This window comes from Pongo pygmaeus, chromosome 17 (genome assembly GCF_028885625.2).
Source record: "Pongo pygmaeus isolate AG05252 chromosome 17, NHGRI_mPonPyg2-v2.0_pri, whole genome shotgun sequence".
Taxonomy (NCBI): domain Eukaryota; kingdom Metazoa; phylum Chordata; class Mammalia; order Primates; family Hominidae; genus Pongo; species Pongo pygmaeus.
This window is the reverse complement of record NC_072390.2, coordinates 81,988,464-82,004,054: the sequence shown is the minus strand read 5'-3', so window position 1 is coordinate 82,004,054 and position 15,591 is coordinate 81,988,464. Positions and strand designations below refer to the sequence as shown.

Below are 15,591 nucleotides of genomic sequence, written 5' to 3'. Positions count from 1 at the left end.
AATGTGTACTATTTTAATCTTTTTAAAATTCCTTGAGGCTTGCATAATGGCCTTACACATTTTATCCGGGGGAATGTGCCATGTGCCCTGGACAAGAAACTTGGAGAAGAATCTGGGATTCTTTCTACTGTTGGGTGGAGTGTTCTTTATCTGTTAGGCAGATTGTTTACAGTGTTGTTCAAATCATGTATTTCATTGTTGATATACTGCCTTGTTGTTCTACTTATCATTAAAAGTGGGATTTGGCATTTAAAAACAATTATTGTTTTTTTTTCTTTCTTCTTGTTTAGTGAATTCCTCTGATTCATTATGACATTAATTATTCTTTTTCATATGTGGTCACTGGAATTTGATTCAATTAGAACATTTTTCAGATAATGTTTACACAGAGAGTTCCTTAAATGCCTTAAAGCTGTATGTCTCCTGGCATTTGCCAAAGTGGGATGTGTGTGTGTGTGTGTGTGTGTGTGTGTGTAGGTATGCACACATTTCTGGCTCATCTTTAACACTCCAGCAGCTTTTAATTGCCTTACCTTTCATTCCCTCGTGTGTAGACCCTTAATAATAGCCACAGGTGAGATTCTGCACATTCTCAGGAATTTCTCATGCCCACAGCCATGCACACATACATGGCCCTCTAGATTGTCAGGAAACTGTGTGATTCTTTTTAAGTCTCCATATGTCCATAGCTTTTTCCAGATTTTCTTTTTAAACGTTTTTGTTTGCCTCTGATTTTTTTAGATGCATGTCCAGGAGATAAGGCTGTTCACACTAAATAAGCTCTGAGTTAGGTAAACTAAAGACAGTCCTGTGAATGGCGAATTTCCGGGAAACTTTCAGATAGACCAAATAGTGACAATTTATTAGCTATAGTGCTATTTGAGTAGTTCCAACTACTATGCCCCTTTACTGATAGCTAGAGAGCTCATTTTTATCATTACTCTGCTTTTGAGGCTGTTGGTTTCAAGACTACCATGGAACTGGACAGGGAGGGTGGAGAACGGCATGGGGCAAGATAGCATATCATAGAACTTGCTGTTGTTACCAAGATTCAGCACTTTTTTAAAAACAAATATTCCTCAGATTGTTACAAACATTTGAGTAATTTCCAGAGCTTTAAAAAATGTAGATTTAGATATATTGTTTGCCAGTGTTCTTAATGCTTTTATAGAAGAGAAAATTTCTGGAGGTTCATATATATACATATATATATATATATGTATATATATATATTTTTTAATTATACTTTAAGTTCTAGGGTACATGTGCACAACTTGCAGGTTTGCTACACATGTATACATGCATCATGTTGATTTGCTGTACCCATTAACCCATCATTTACATTAGGTATTTCTCCTAATGCTATCCCTCCCCCATCCCCCCATCCCATTACAAGCCCCAGTGTGTGATGTTCCCCGCCTTGTGTCCAAGTGTTCTCATTGTTCAATTCCCACCTAAGAGTGAGAACATGCGGTGTTTGCTTTTCTGTCCTTGTGACAGTTCTCAGAATCATGGTTTCCAGCTTCATCCACGTCCCTACAAAGGACATGAACTCATCCTTTTTTATGGCTGCATAGTATTCCATGGTGTATATATGCCACATTTTTTTAATCCAGTCTATCACTGATGGACATTTGGGTTGGTTCCAAGTCTTTGCTATTGTGAATAGTGCCACAATAAACATACATGTGCATGTGTCTTATAGTAGCATGATTTATAATCCTTTGTGTATATATCCAGTAATGGGATCCCTGGGTCAAATGTTATTTCTAGTTCTAGATCCTTGAAGAATCGCCACACTGTCTTCCACAATGGTTGAACTAGTTTACACTCCTACCAGCAGCGAAAAAGCATTCCTATTTTTCCACATCCTCTCCAGATGTTGTTTCCTGACTTTTTAATGATCACCATTCTAACTGGTGTGAGATGGTATCCCATTGTAGTTTTGATTTGCATTTCTCTGATGACCAGTGTCATCATGTGTCTGTTGGCTGCACACATGTCTTCTTTTGAGAAGTGTCTGTTCATATCCTTTGCCCACTTTTTGATGGGGTCGTTTGATTTTTTTTCTTGTAAATTTGCTTAAGTTCTTTGTAGATTCTGGATATTGGCCCTTTGTCAGATGGGTAGACTGCAAAAATTTTCTCCCATTATGGAGGTTCTTATTCTAGTCTGAAAAAGTACTTCTTATAATGCATTATTAAATATGTTAACTTCACATAAACACAACATAAATGCAAATATATTGGGTGCATATAATGATTAATGGTATAGAAAACTATCAATAATTTTCTCTCTCTCTTTCTCTGTCTGTTGCCCCCTACCTGCACTCCCACCTATCCACTGAACACATGAAAATATTTATATACTTTCCAGGGTTAAAAAAGGCCACAAATTCCACAAATAGAAAAAGATAATGGAAAAGGCATGCTTCTATTTGCACTGTAGTTGTTTAGTTACTTAACATAGTCTTTTTTTATCCAAATAACTTACAATTTCCAAGTGAAACGTGAGCATTTGGGTTTATATTTTTCACGACATATACATTTGAAACATATTGAAGATATATGTATGATCGACACACAGACACACACACACGTATATATATATATATACACACAAACACAGATATCAATATGTATCAACATATATACACTTCAAGATATATATGTATGTATTTATATGTGTGGATATATGAATTTACTTATATATCTCTAGGTACACATATCTACGTTCATTAACTGTGACTCTATTTTCAATGGTTTTTTAATAAAAAGTATGACCTAATAAATAGATTAATTGTCAAATTTGGTAACATTTTGGGGTTACCACTTACTATAACATTTTATTATCAGTGTCATACTAAAAATGTTGAGCATAAAAGAGGACTTTGTCTCTTTCTGATAATTATGTTTATTTTAACAAAACTACAAACTACCTTCAATAAATTAATTTGTGGCAGAAATTCTATTATCTTATTTAATACTTTATCTATGTACAAATTAGGTCCAGATGGTCATTATCTTATGAAAAACTTATATAAAGCCTACTAAGGAAGTGGCATTTTTCTAAAATAAATTCTGTTTTAAGCAATTTATTTTTCCCAATATATCTACGAGAAGTGTGCTAGCATCATTCCTGTTTATAGGAGCAAATTCTACACCGTAATATTTTATGTTACTTGTCCATCACCACACTACCATGTAAAGTGTTGTTCATAATAATTTCTAATAAGCGAAAATTGTAACTGTTGCAAATATAAAAAGATTACATGTCAAATGTATTATTTAACTCATTAATGTGGATTCAGTAAAATGTCAGATACTGTTCAACAAGCATTTGAGATACTAGATATTTGTAGGCTATTTAATAAAAGAATATTAAATAAACTTTGCTCCATTAATCAATTGCTTAATATCCAACAGAGCTATAAGTCATAATATTTGGGAATTTATTTTCCACCAGACAATTTATTTTAATCTTCATCAGATAAAATTTTATAAGTTAACCTATGTCCCTATGAAGTTATAAAAGCCTTGTCAGCAGCAAGGCAATTACAATACTAAATTCATCCCTGCCATACTTATAACAATAATTAAATAAACAATAGTGCCAAACAAGAGTGCATGTATAAAGAAATGTGCATTTAGTTGTTGCTACTCTATTAAATATAATATTAATATCTATAATTGTGAGTTAAATATACTGTCAAATCTACTTGTTCTCAAGTTGGCTAACATCCTGCCAAATTAATTATTTGCAATATTCCCCAGGATTTAGAAGTCATTAAAATAACCTTAAATTGCATTATATAAAGCTTGAAGTCTCTTGTAAATTGAGTTTTGAAATTTATTTGTCATTTATAAAATAAAACATTTATGATGTTTTCCCTTAATAAACCAGTATTTTGACCATTTTTATTTATTATTACTGTTAAGAGTGTCTTAGTTGTACTCTCTTTTATAAAATGGTAGTCATTTACTTGAAGACAAAGTGAAAAACTTGTCTTCCCTGACATCAATGTCTATAAAATTAAGACATCAAATAAAGACTAAATACCACCTTTCTCCATGTTTATGTTTGTCCTTTTGTAATTGGAGACAACTATGTCCATCTGCTCAGATATAGCTTATTCTTTAAATATCTCAATTTGCTACTAATGATTAGAAAAACAAGGAATAGTCCCCTTGAATGTGATCAATATTTAATTTGATCTACATTGATTTTTTTTTTTTTTTTTTACCACAGTATCTATATTTCTCCATGATCTTTTCCATCTGCCCTCAAAATAACAACCTCATGCCCCATGGGACTTGCATATGTTCTCTTGCGTACTCACTTTCTGTTCCTATTTCTTTTCTAGTTTTTATAATTGTCTTGAACTTGTTGCTTTCTCTTAGAGTCTTCTTGTTCCTCTCCCAGATCTTTGCACTGTGGCTTTTGTCTCTACAATTTTCTAGACTATTTTTAATTTTCCAATATTGCTTTCTTAACTGTTTAGTATTGTAATTGCCTTGCTGCTGTCAAGGCTTTTATAACTTCATAGGGACATAGGTTAACTTATACAATTTTATCTGATGAAGATTCTTAACTGTTGACTGCCTTAACTGATTTAAGGCAGTTAATTTCTGAATTTTTTTTTTTTTTTTTTGACACAAGCTCTCACTCTGTCACTCAGCCTGGAGTGCACTGGCAGAAACTCGGCTCACTGCAACCTCAACTCCTGGGTTCAAACAATCCTCCCACCTCAGCCTCCCTAAGTAGCTGGAACCATAGGGATGCACCACCACTCCTGGCCTCTGATTTTTTTATACTTGGCTACTGAGACACTTCTTTTACAGATTGTCCTCTTTAAATAGTTTCCTATTGGCTTACTTTTTAAAAAATTATTTTATTTTATTTTATACTTTACTGAACATCCTTTGTGTCTAGCTGGTCTTTCAGGTTCTTGTTTCAAAACTCTTCCTTTTTAATATATACTCACTCTGAAAGAAATCGAATCCTCTGTGCTTCATCAGAGGGTGGGGGATTTGAATGATTTAATTTAAAAGATATCAGTAGGTAACAAATTATTCAAAAAAATTACAACAAAAATCTGAAATTACTTTGGGATTTCTCAAGATTAATTAATTTCTAATGTTTCATAGTTTGAGATTATAAGCTAAGCATTAAAGAATTAAGTGAGTCACAAAATTCAAAATAGAGTTATTAATCAATAATCAACATGAAGTCTCTTAAGTGACACATATGAATCTTGACTATGTCTAAGGACCTTGCATGTTTGGTAATTTGAGTATTATATTCAGTTAAAAAGATGACCTTCCCAACTGTACAAAATCCTTGGTTTTCTCTCAAGGCTTAAGGTAACTCTATAGTCCTGCTTATAACACTTAAACATGTATTTCATATCATATCTCCCATCTTAAATGAATATTAGCACAAGGAAATCAAATCAATTGACTAAGCCAGAAATTAGCATTCAGAAATTGTATTTTTAAGAGTCATGAATAATTTAGATTTTTTTTGAATTTTTACATCAATCCATTTTTATTCTATTCTGTTTTCCCATTACCAGTCTACATTTTCCATAATTATCATTCATCCTTCCTATTTCTTTGACAGACAATTTATTAAATATGTGAATTCATACTTATATGGGAGGGGGGCAGGGAAGTGCTGGGTAGAGAAAGGCAGGTACCTCGCTAGGGCTCCACACCCACGGACCTAGCTGAGGACATACACTCCTGCTTTTGTGCCCAAATGTTTCATTTTCCAAGACCACCCTGGCCCACCACACACCCATCCTGGGTCTCTAAGAACCTGAGACACTAGCGGACAGACAAACAGGTGACAAACTTCGACAGGAGTGCACTAGTGGAAGAAGGTACAAGCGCATTAGTGGAAGAAGGCACAAGCCCGAGAGGATGTCGAGGAAGCTCTCCTGGAGCAGGCAGGTGGAATAGAACACTGACAGATGCCTGCACGCTGGCAGGCCATTGGCCAGCAGGACCAGACAGAGTTTGGCCAGGGCAGTTGGAGTACAGCTGGGGCCGTAGAGCGGCTCAACTCCAGGAGAAAACCATCTCCCTTCTGGCTCCCCCATCGCCAGAGAGCTACTTCCACTCAATAAAACTTTGCACTCATTCTCCAAGCCCACTTATGATCCGATTTTTCTGGTACACCAAGGCAAGAACCCCGGATACAGAAATCCTTCTGTCCCTGTGACAAGGAAGAGGGTCTAATTGAGTTGGTTAACACAAACCGCCTATAGACAGCAAACTAAAAGAGCACCCTGTAACACATGCCCACTGGGGCTTCAGGAGCTGTAACATTCACCCCTAGACACTGCCGTGGGGTCCCAGCCCCACAACCTGTCCCCTTGAGGTTTGTTCCCCTAGAGGTTTGAGCAGCGTTGCACTGAATAAGTGAATCACTCCCCCATCTCATGCCCTGTGACGGGGACATGGGAACCTTTCCCACTTCAATACAAAGGAATTAGAACTTTCAATTAGGTTAAAAATTAAGTGCATTTCAACTACATAAAATATGTAGAGTTGGATGTAGTATATGACAATAATTTGTCTTGATTTTAATGGAAGAGAAAATGACAAAACAACATTGGTGGTAGAAGACTATTATGGCATTTTCCATTTTCCAGACATTATCCTAAGTGCCTTAAAGAAAGCAAACAATGTAATTATCTCAAGAAAGCTATGTAGCTGATACTAATTTAAAATGACGAATTTAAAGAAAAATAACTGATGTATAAAAAGTAGTCCAAGTATGGCAGACAGAAGTTTCCATGTGTTTAGTTACTGGATAAGTTAAGCCACTTCAGATGCTACAGAGGGTACTCAAAGGAAAGAGACAGGAAAAAAGTAAAGAAAATAAAACATGAGATTTCCCATGTGTTGTGGGAGGGACCTGGTAGGAAGTAACTGAATCATGGGGCCAGGATTCTCCCATGCTGTTGTCATGATAGCAAGTAAGTCTCATGAGATCTGATCATTTTAAAAAGGGGAGTTTCCCTGCACAAGCTCTCTCTTTGCCTGCTGCTGTACATGTAAGACGTGACTTGCTCCTCCTTCTCTTCCACCTTGATTGTGAGGCCTCTGCAGCCATGCGGAACTATAAGTCCATTAAACCTCTTTCTTTTGGAAAAAAAAAAGAGAGAGAGAGAGAAAAGAAAAGTAAAGAAAAAATTTGCAAATTAAACTAAAGATTATTCCAGAGAAATAAAATATTCACTTTTCTATTAGAGCTGGGCAAGAATTATTTAGATACATAAGCAACTCAAGTTTATTATTTAATTGTTCTGTAATATATTTTAGGAATTTGGTAATAAGTATATATTTTTTGCTAAATGAAGACAGTATGGAAAAATCAATTTATCATATTTTTAGCATTTTGTTCAATATAAACAGTATTCAAAATGTCTTATACTAAAAGCTAATTCCATAAGAAAGCAGAGGAAATTAAACAAACCAAAAAACACATTTGATTCTAAGTAGGAAAATTTTGCTTACTACATCTTGTCACAAAACTCATTAGCATGATAAATCTCTGAGTAGCATGTGGTGTGAAATGTTTCAATTTTCCATAATTCAATGGTAGAAAATAGGGCACTTCCACAATCCCAAAACCCCAAAAGGAAAATAGTAGGATATTTTGGAAACTCTGATATATAGATCGCCATTATATCTCTTATTACTTTTATAGTAATGCCATCATGCTTTATGCAATATTTTATTATGTTATCTTTTAGAACTTTTAAAAATTGTCATTTTTAGTTCTGGAGTACATGTGCAGGATGTGCAGGTTTGTTACATAGGTGTGCCATAGTGGTTTACTGCACCTGTCAACCCATCACTCAGGTGTTAAGCCCAGCGTGCATTAGCCATCCTTTCTAATACTCTTTCTCCTCTGACTTCACCCCACAACAAGCCATAGTGAGGGTTGTTCCCCTTCCCATATCCATGTGATCCCATCCTTTAGCTCCCACTTATAAGTGAGAACATACAGTATTTGGTTTTCTATTCCTGTGTTAGTTTGCGAGGATGATGGCTTCCAGATTTCTCCATGTCTATGAAAATGACATGGTCTCATTTCTTTTCACGGCTGCATAGTATTCCATGGTGTATATGTACCACATTTTCTTTAACCAATCTATCATTGATGGGCATTTGGGTTAATTCTATGTCCTTGCTATTGTGACTAGTACTGCAATGAACATATGTGTGCATGTGTCTTTGTAATAGAATGCTTTATATTTCTTTGGGTATATACCCAGTAATGAGATTGCTGGGTAAAATGGTATTTCTGGTTCTAGCTCTTTGAGAAATTGTTACACTGTCTTCCACAATGGTTGAACTAATTTACATTTCCACCAACAATGTAAAAGTGTTCCTATTTCTCCACAACCTTGCCAGCATCTGTTGTTTCTTGACTTTTTAATAATGGCCATTTGGAGTGGCATGAGATGGTATCCCATTGTGATTTGGATTTCCTTTGCTCTAATGATCAGTGTCGTTGAACTTTTTTCATATGTTTGTTGGTTGCATGAATGTCTTCTTTTGAGAAATGTCTGTTCATGTCTTTCACCCACTTTTTAAAGGGGTTGTTTGTTTATTTCTTGTAAATTTGTTTGAGTTGCTTGTAGATTCTGGATATTAGACCTTTGTCGGATGGATAGATTGCAAAGATTTTCTCCCACTCTGTATGTTGCCTGCTCACTCTGATGATAGTTTATTTTGCTGTGCAGAAGCTCTTTAGTTTAATTAGATCCCATTTGTCAATTTTTGCTTTTTTTGCGATTGCTATTGACGATTTCATCATGAAATCTTTGCCCATGCCTGTGTTCTGAATGGTATTGCCTATATTTTATTCTAGGATTTTTATAGTTTGGGGTTTTACATTTAATTATTTAATCCATCTTGAGTTAATTTTTGTATAAGTTGTGAGGAAGGGGTCCAGTTTCAATTTTTTAGGCAGTTATCCCAGCACCATTTGTTGAATAGCGAATCATTTCCCCATTGCTTGTTTTTGTCAGGCATGTTGAAGATGAGATGATTGTGGATGTGCAATCTTATTTCTGAGTTCTGTATTCTGTTCTGTTTGTCTATGTGTCTGTTTTTGTATCAGTGTCATGCTGTTTTTGTTATTGTAGCCTTATAATATAGTTTGAAGTACGGTAGGGTGATGTCTCCAACTTTGTTCTTTTTGCTTAGGATTGTCTTGGCTATACGGACTCTTATTGGTTCCATATGAATTTTAAAATATTGTTTTTTTCGACTTTTGTGAAGAATGTAAATGGTAGTTTAATAGGAATAACATTACATCTATAAATTACTTTGGGCACTATGGCCATTTTCACGATATTGAAAAATATGAAAACTTCATAAACGTGCGTGTCATCCTTGTGCAGGGGCCATGCTAATCTTCTCTGTATCACTACAATTTTAATATATGTGCTCCCGAAGTGACCACATTATATGACTTTTGTCTGGTTATTTTAATAATGTTTTTCAGTAAATCTTTCTTACATCATTATTTTAATGCTTAAAAATACATATTGCTGTTCATATTTTAACATGTGCAATCCGGTATTCTGCAATATAATGCATAACAGGTTTTCCATCTTATCTTTGTAAATGCATGTCTGGTCATATCTAGTTATTACATATATTTTCTTAAAAAGCAGATGCAGAGCCTTGAGTTAATTGCACATCTCAGTCCTTTGTCCATTATCACATAATCCCCATTAAGGTCCCTTTGGCTATTATTATTTCCCAGTGTCCCTGTGGTCCACCAGTTTTTCTTCCACCACTCCCACTCCCCTTATAGAAAGTCACTAAATATGTTTACTGTACTTCCTTTTATGTGAACATATTTTAGTAAAATGTTTTGAGACTGTGCATATACTTCGTATTTATGAAAACTGTGCTATATGTCTCATTCTTTTTTCACTTGACAATGTGTTTTTAAGACACATAAATGTGGCTAAGGTAGCTCATTTCCATTGCTGCTTACCATAACCTTTCCCTCTCACTGTGAGCATCCACTGCACTCTATTGTTCCACTCTCCCCATGATATCCACCTTGCTAGACTCAAGTCCCAGTCCCTAAACCAAGGAGTATCCAGTGATACCCTCAGGTAGAATCCCATAAAATTGTATTTGGGTTATATTCCCAGGAGAAGACATGTTTACTATTTTGTTGTAAAAAGTTCCAATATCTAGAGTTACTGAGCCCAAGGATATGCAAGTTTAAGTATTTGATATATATTATAACATAGTGTTCCTGCAAATGAAAACTGATTTAAACTTCTCTAATAATATGTAGACATACTTCTAATGATACTAATTAGTATTAATATTTTACAATGTGGAAAGTGATAAAATTATCATGTTTTAATATTGTGTCCTTTAATTATATGTGATTTTGAATAATTTTGTATGATTAAAACAGCTAGTAGTATTTTTATATTGTGAATTAGTTATCTATAAACTGCCAATTTTTTTTTTCTGGTGGGATGGAACATTTTGTTATTTCATTTATTTGTGTAAACGCTATATTTTTGAGACTATAACCCTCTTATATATTGTGAATGTATTTGCAACATGTTATTTGATTTTGAACTTAATATAGGACATATGTGTGTGTGTTTTATTTTTCTATTTAATTCAATTATCAAGTTTTTAAAGATTTATGTCTTTAATAATGTAGCTACATATATTTTTAAGTAATATATACATATTTACCAGTCTTCTAAAAATATAAACAATGAATCTTTATAGAATTATATTTGATGTATGCATCTGGGTTACTTCTTTTCTAAAGATGTAGTTTTTTCTATTATAGTTTATTAAACATGGATCCTAAATAAAGGTATAATTTTCTATGCTCTTTCTTCTAGTATCAGAGTATTTAAATTACCCTACTTTTATATATGCAAGATATAACATTGTACTGTAGAATTTAATGTACTTCCTTGAAAGGCAATATATTTTGTAGAAAAATCTTTCCTCATATTATTAGAAAACTTTCTGTTTCAATTTTCTATTTCATGTATGTTTCCAGATTAATATTGGAATATTTCAAATGCAGGGACAAAAATATTACATTTTGGCTTTATTTTCTCATTTTAATATCTAGCACACTATCCTACAATGTGTATTTGATAGCATGTTGTATAGGAACATTTAATCAATTGGCATGTAATCCATTTTACTAATATCGTGCAACAATCATGTACAATACATTTTCCTGGAATTAAGTAACTGAGGGAGAAAGTCAACATATAAGTAAGGTTCAGAACTACTTGGGCATTTAGATTTATTCTGCATAAGGAAAAAGTCTTGAGCTTTGAATAGGTAATAATTGAATTAATGAATGAAATATGTCATGCTCTAATTTCCTTAAGAGACATTGTGGCTGCCATTTAGAATAGAAGAGAGCCCCTGTAAGAGGCAAATCCTCTAATCTGTTCAAAGATAATAGTGACTTGGAGTAGAATTGTCATCAAAATTTTTATGCACTCAATAGATATTTGCCAGATTTCTGAGGAAAAGACAACCCCTTGAAAAGGATTTGAATATAGAGAGAGAAGAGTCAAAGATGTCTCCATAGCTTTGTTTTAGGCAGCTGGACCAGAAGGGCATTTACAACTTTTGAAATATAGAAAGTTAGGAGACGAACTTTTCAAGCTATGCAAAAATTAGCTAGATTTTAGGATTTTGAGCTTTAGATGTTTCTAACACATCAGCATAGAGGTAACACATTGGACGGAAAACCTCAAATTCAGGGATGAGATCTCGGATAGTGTTATTTGGTTGTTGTAGTACCACAGATGGCTGGATTGTCAAAGCAGATGCACAAGGATAATGGATCTTGCTCAGCATCAAACTACCCCAATGATTAGTGAAAGATATAAACAAAATGTAGGGACATTGCAGCCTTACAACATTAGTCTTTCAAATAGCCTCAAAGCCAACAGATACAGCTTCCAAAATGAAATAAAACAAAACAACACAATGCAAAACAAAGCAAAACCAGACTGATTCCCACCCTGGAATGAGTTTTGATTTAGGAGAAACAGATTGTAATATGTGTCTGCGACAATTTCGCTTGGAGAAAGTAGTTTTAGTTTGAGTTTTCTTGGTTTCCATACTTTATTACTCACATAGGTAGATAGTCTATCTGGCTAACTTGCATCCTCCAGCCAGCTCTGTTCTTTAAGTCTGTAAGTTCCAAGTATTTTCAATGATCAGTATAGACAAACATTCTTAGATAAGAACTTTTGCAGATATCTTTCTGGGATAAATCCCAATGCCATGTTTATACTTAGAATTTTTCGAGGTCAGCATTGCCTCCTCTGTGCCACAAGGAAGGGAAGTAGCTACAGACCTGATGTTTGCTCTTTTCTTCCCAGAGTCATCAGCATGCAGATGGCATTTGAAGCAATGAGATTGTGTAGACCCATACGGTATGTTAATATTTCCTACCAGAGCAAGAGGGTAGGTGCTGCTTACTTTTAGTCCACTTTCACCGACTGTTATCCAGGTGCAGAGTAGAGCGAGCACTGGATTTAATAAGGCTTGGCAATTGCAAAATGAGTACATAGAAGTGGAATGTAGATTTAAATGAGTATGTGTATGTATGTGTGTGTGTGTATGTGTATGTAAGGGTGTAAAGTTATAGGAAGGTTGAAGGGGAGAATGAGAAAACAATATCAAGCAATAAAGAAACTGCTGCTAATTATCTTTGCTTACTTGCTTGTCACAAATTCTGGATATCAGAGACCCTAAATATTTGGGTGTTAGCATGGCAAGGGAGCTAAAGGAAGAGATAACAACAAAATGCACTTACACCTTCATCAACTTTGGTAGAAAATCGTTTCTTTCATGAGATAGGACCTATTAATGTCACAATTTTTCAATTCAGTAATACTGTCCAGAAAGTTAACGGATATTCATTTCAGATTCAGAAAATAGCTTGACTGTCAACCTTGGTTTGTGGTAATATTTCCACATGTACATGATTATATACACACACACACACATGTACGCATCCCTACTACACATGTGTGTATATGTTTTATTTAGAACATGGGAGAATCCACTTCTTTAGGACTGCTTGCTTCCACTTTCAAATAGAACTACTCCTAATGTAAAAATTAGCTCATCTAGATAGAAATAGCCTTATTAACCGTACTTTCTCCGACAGATATTGTTTATTTTGCTTTCCAATTCAGTATGACTAAATTTTAGATCAAAATTAAGGTCATGTGTATCATTTAACTGCATCATATATGTAAAGTTTGTTAGACTTCAGGAAGATTACATTTAAGTTAACTGGGAGTGAAAGCGTTGTGATCAAGAATGAGAACAATGCATACTTTACTCCAATCTAGCTTAAGCCTAATCATATGCAACAAATAAAAAATTATATTATAGTCACCATCTGTTAAACATGCCTGTCCAAAACCTCAATTTGCTATTTCTCCACATTGTGAATTATACCTTCCTTAGGTAGAATCAAAATGTTAGGTTCCCAGGGTTCCTTGCCACAAGAGTGGAGCCAAGCAGCAGCCTCCACTTCCAAGGAAGAAGTGACATTTGGAATGATGGCAGAGTGTGCTCTCAGCTCTGGTAGCAATATTCATTGTGAAGGTTATCGCTCTTTTTGGAGAACTTTGGCAGAGATGCTGGCTCTCTGGTATCTGGCTCCTGGTTTTTTGAATGGCCATTGGTTTGCTGTGGCTGAAATTATTTCTGCTTAAAAATTTGTGGTAAGTTTGGACAGTTCTCCTGGCTGTGTATCACAGAGTTTGATTTCCTGGCCCTTTCAAAAACTGTCAGCCAACAAATAGCCTCTAACAAGACCCTTTCTGTTTAAGCTAAATGAAGCAGATTCTGTAATCCAATCTTGGCAAATGTGTAACAATCACATGCGTTCAATGCTGAGCAATTGGCAAAAATACTTAGCCATATGTGGCTAAGGTAATTGTCTTTGTTTTATCCTATTGTGAATTTATGTGTCTGTCCAGAGAATGTGTTGCTAATTTGTTCCTGTACACCCTGCACTGTTCTTGTCCTAAGTTTTCATGCACTATGATGACACTATTTTTCCTTTAATTTTTTTGCATTCAATTTAGATGTCAAATCTTTGTCAACTAGATGCCTAATATTTGCCTTTTATTTGCTTTGTAAAATGTTACCTAATATTTAACTAATTGAGGTAGTTTCCCCATTTGCACAGTGCTGCAGCACCCTTCCCACATCCAATTGTTCTCTGTAGGATAAGCAGGAGAATTCTAGCTTCTTGGCCAATTGTCTTTATGGTACATGTACGTAGTGGTGAGGACAGTATCTTCTAATCTATTCCTTTTAGAAGAAAGGGCATCTTTCTGTGTTGGGTGGGGGCAAAACATAAGACTAAGTGCTCAGGAGAAATATTTCTGTGATGATGCTTAATTCTTCATTTCTAGAAGTATTTAATGTGTTGCCTTCTCAGCTTAATGTTTTCACTTTCATAAAAATGAGAAAATAGAGCTTAGATCACGGGGAAGATTGCAGGACAGAGTTCGTTATCACAAGGAGTGAGCAGATTAGAAAATGCTGGGAATACCCAGAGGTGACTATTCCAGGTTGTGTTTAGCATTCTAAAAACATATTGAAAAAGGAAGGAACTACAAAATAGGGGTATAGATAGGGAGCCAGTGCTAGTGAAGGAAACAACTAAGAAATAGGTGGGGTGAGAGCAAGAGTGGAGGACTTTGCAAGCTGCCATGTGGGCCTCCTGAAGCAGTTTACAGGGTTCCTTTGGTAGGTACATAAAAGTTTGCCAAAAGAGGCTGAAATAGAGCATTAAGTAACAGTTTGGGGATGAGATTTGGCTTTTCAACTTTCCATACTTCTTAAGTCTTGGACTGAATAAGCAACACAAGAAGTTGTAGAAATAAATATATGAAAAAGTTTCTTCCTACGCACAGATCCTTTCTATTTTTTATTAGAAAAGATATGATGAAATACAAATTACATGAATAATTTAGTTATACAAAAGTTAAATTATTGATTTAGCTAGAATTATTGAAGGAACTTAGGGTCCCAGGATTTTCCTGTATGAAGGTAAAATAGGCATTCAGAGTTAAGGAAATTGTTTCACAAAAGCTTGTTTATGTGGCAGCAATGAGAAGAAATAGGGTTTATGTATTTATTGTACATATAAATGTAAATAACTACATATGCAATATATATAAAATGTTAATATTTGGTTTTAGAAAAAATGTAAAAAATATAGTGAAGGTTATATGAGTCGGTTATCTGATATCTTAAATACAACCTAGTCATTCTCAGATTATCATTGATGTGCAAATACTTCTTTAAATAGAAAAATGCCAAACTTTGCCTTATATAAGCTTATAGATTGACTGTAGTCAATACATGAAAGGAAGATGTGTACATAACATACAGGTCCATGTGTGTAGTATGGATGTACTGCAATTTAGTTTTCTATTTATAAGTTAATGAACATCTGGTTTTACCCATATTTTAGTTTAATGAGGAAAGTCACTATAAACATTCACATCTT

The 15,591-nt window shown here is 34.6% G+C and overlaps 1 non-coding gene across 1 annotated transcript; it reads right to left on the bottom strand.

The window, feature by feature from the left end:
* Positions 1–9,379: 9,379 nt before the first annotated feature.
* Positions 9,380–9,486, bottom strand: LOC129019243 (U6 spliceosomal RNA). Its single transcript, XR_008495574.1, has one exon. It is a non-coding gene; the product is annotated as a U6 spliceosomal RNA (small nuclear RNA).
* Between the last annotated feature and the right edge of the window lie 6,105 nt (positions 9,487–15,591).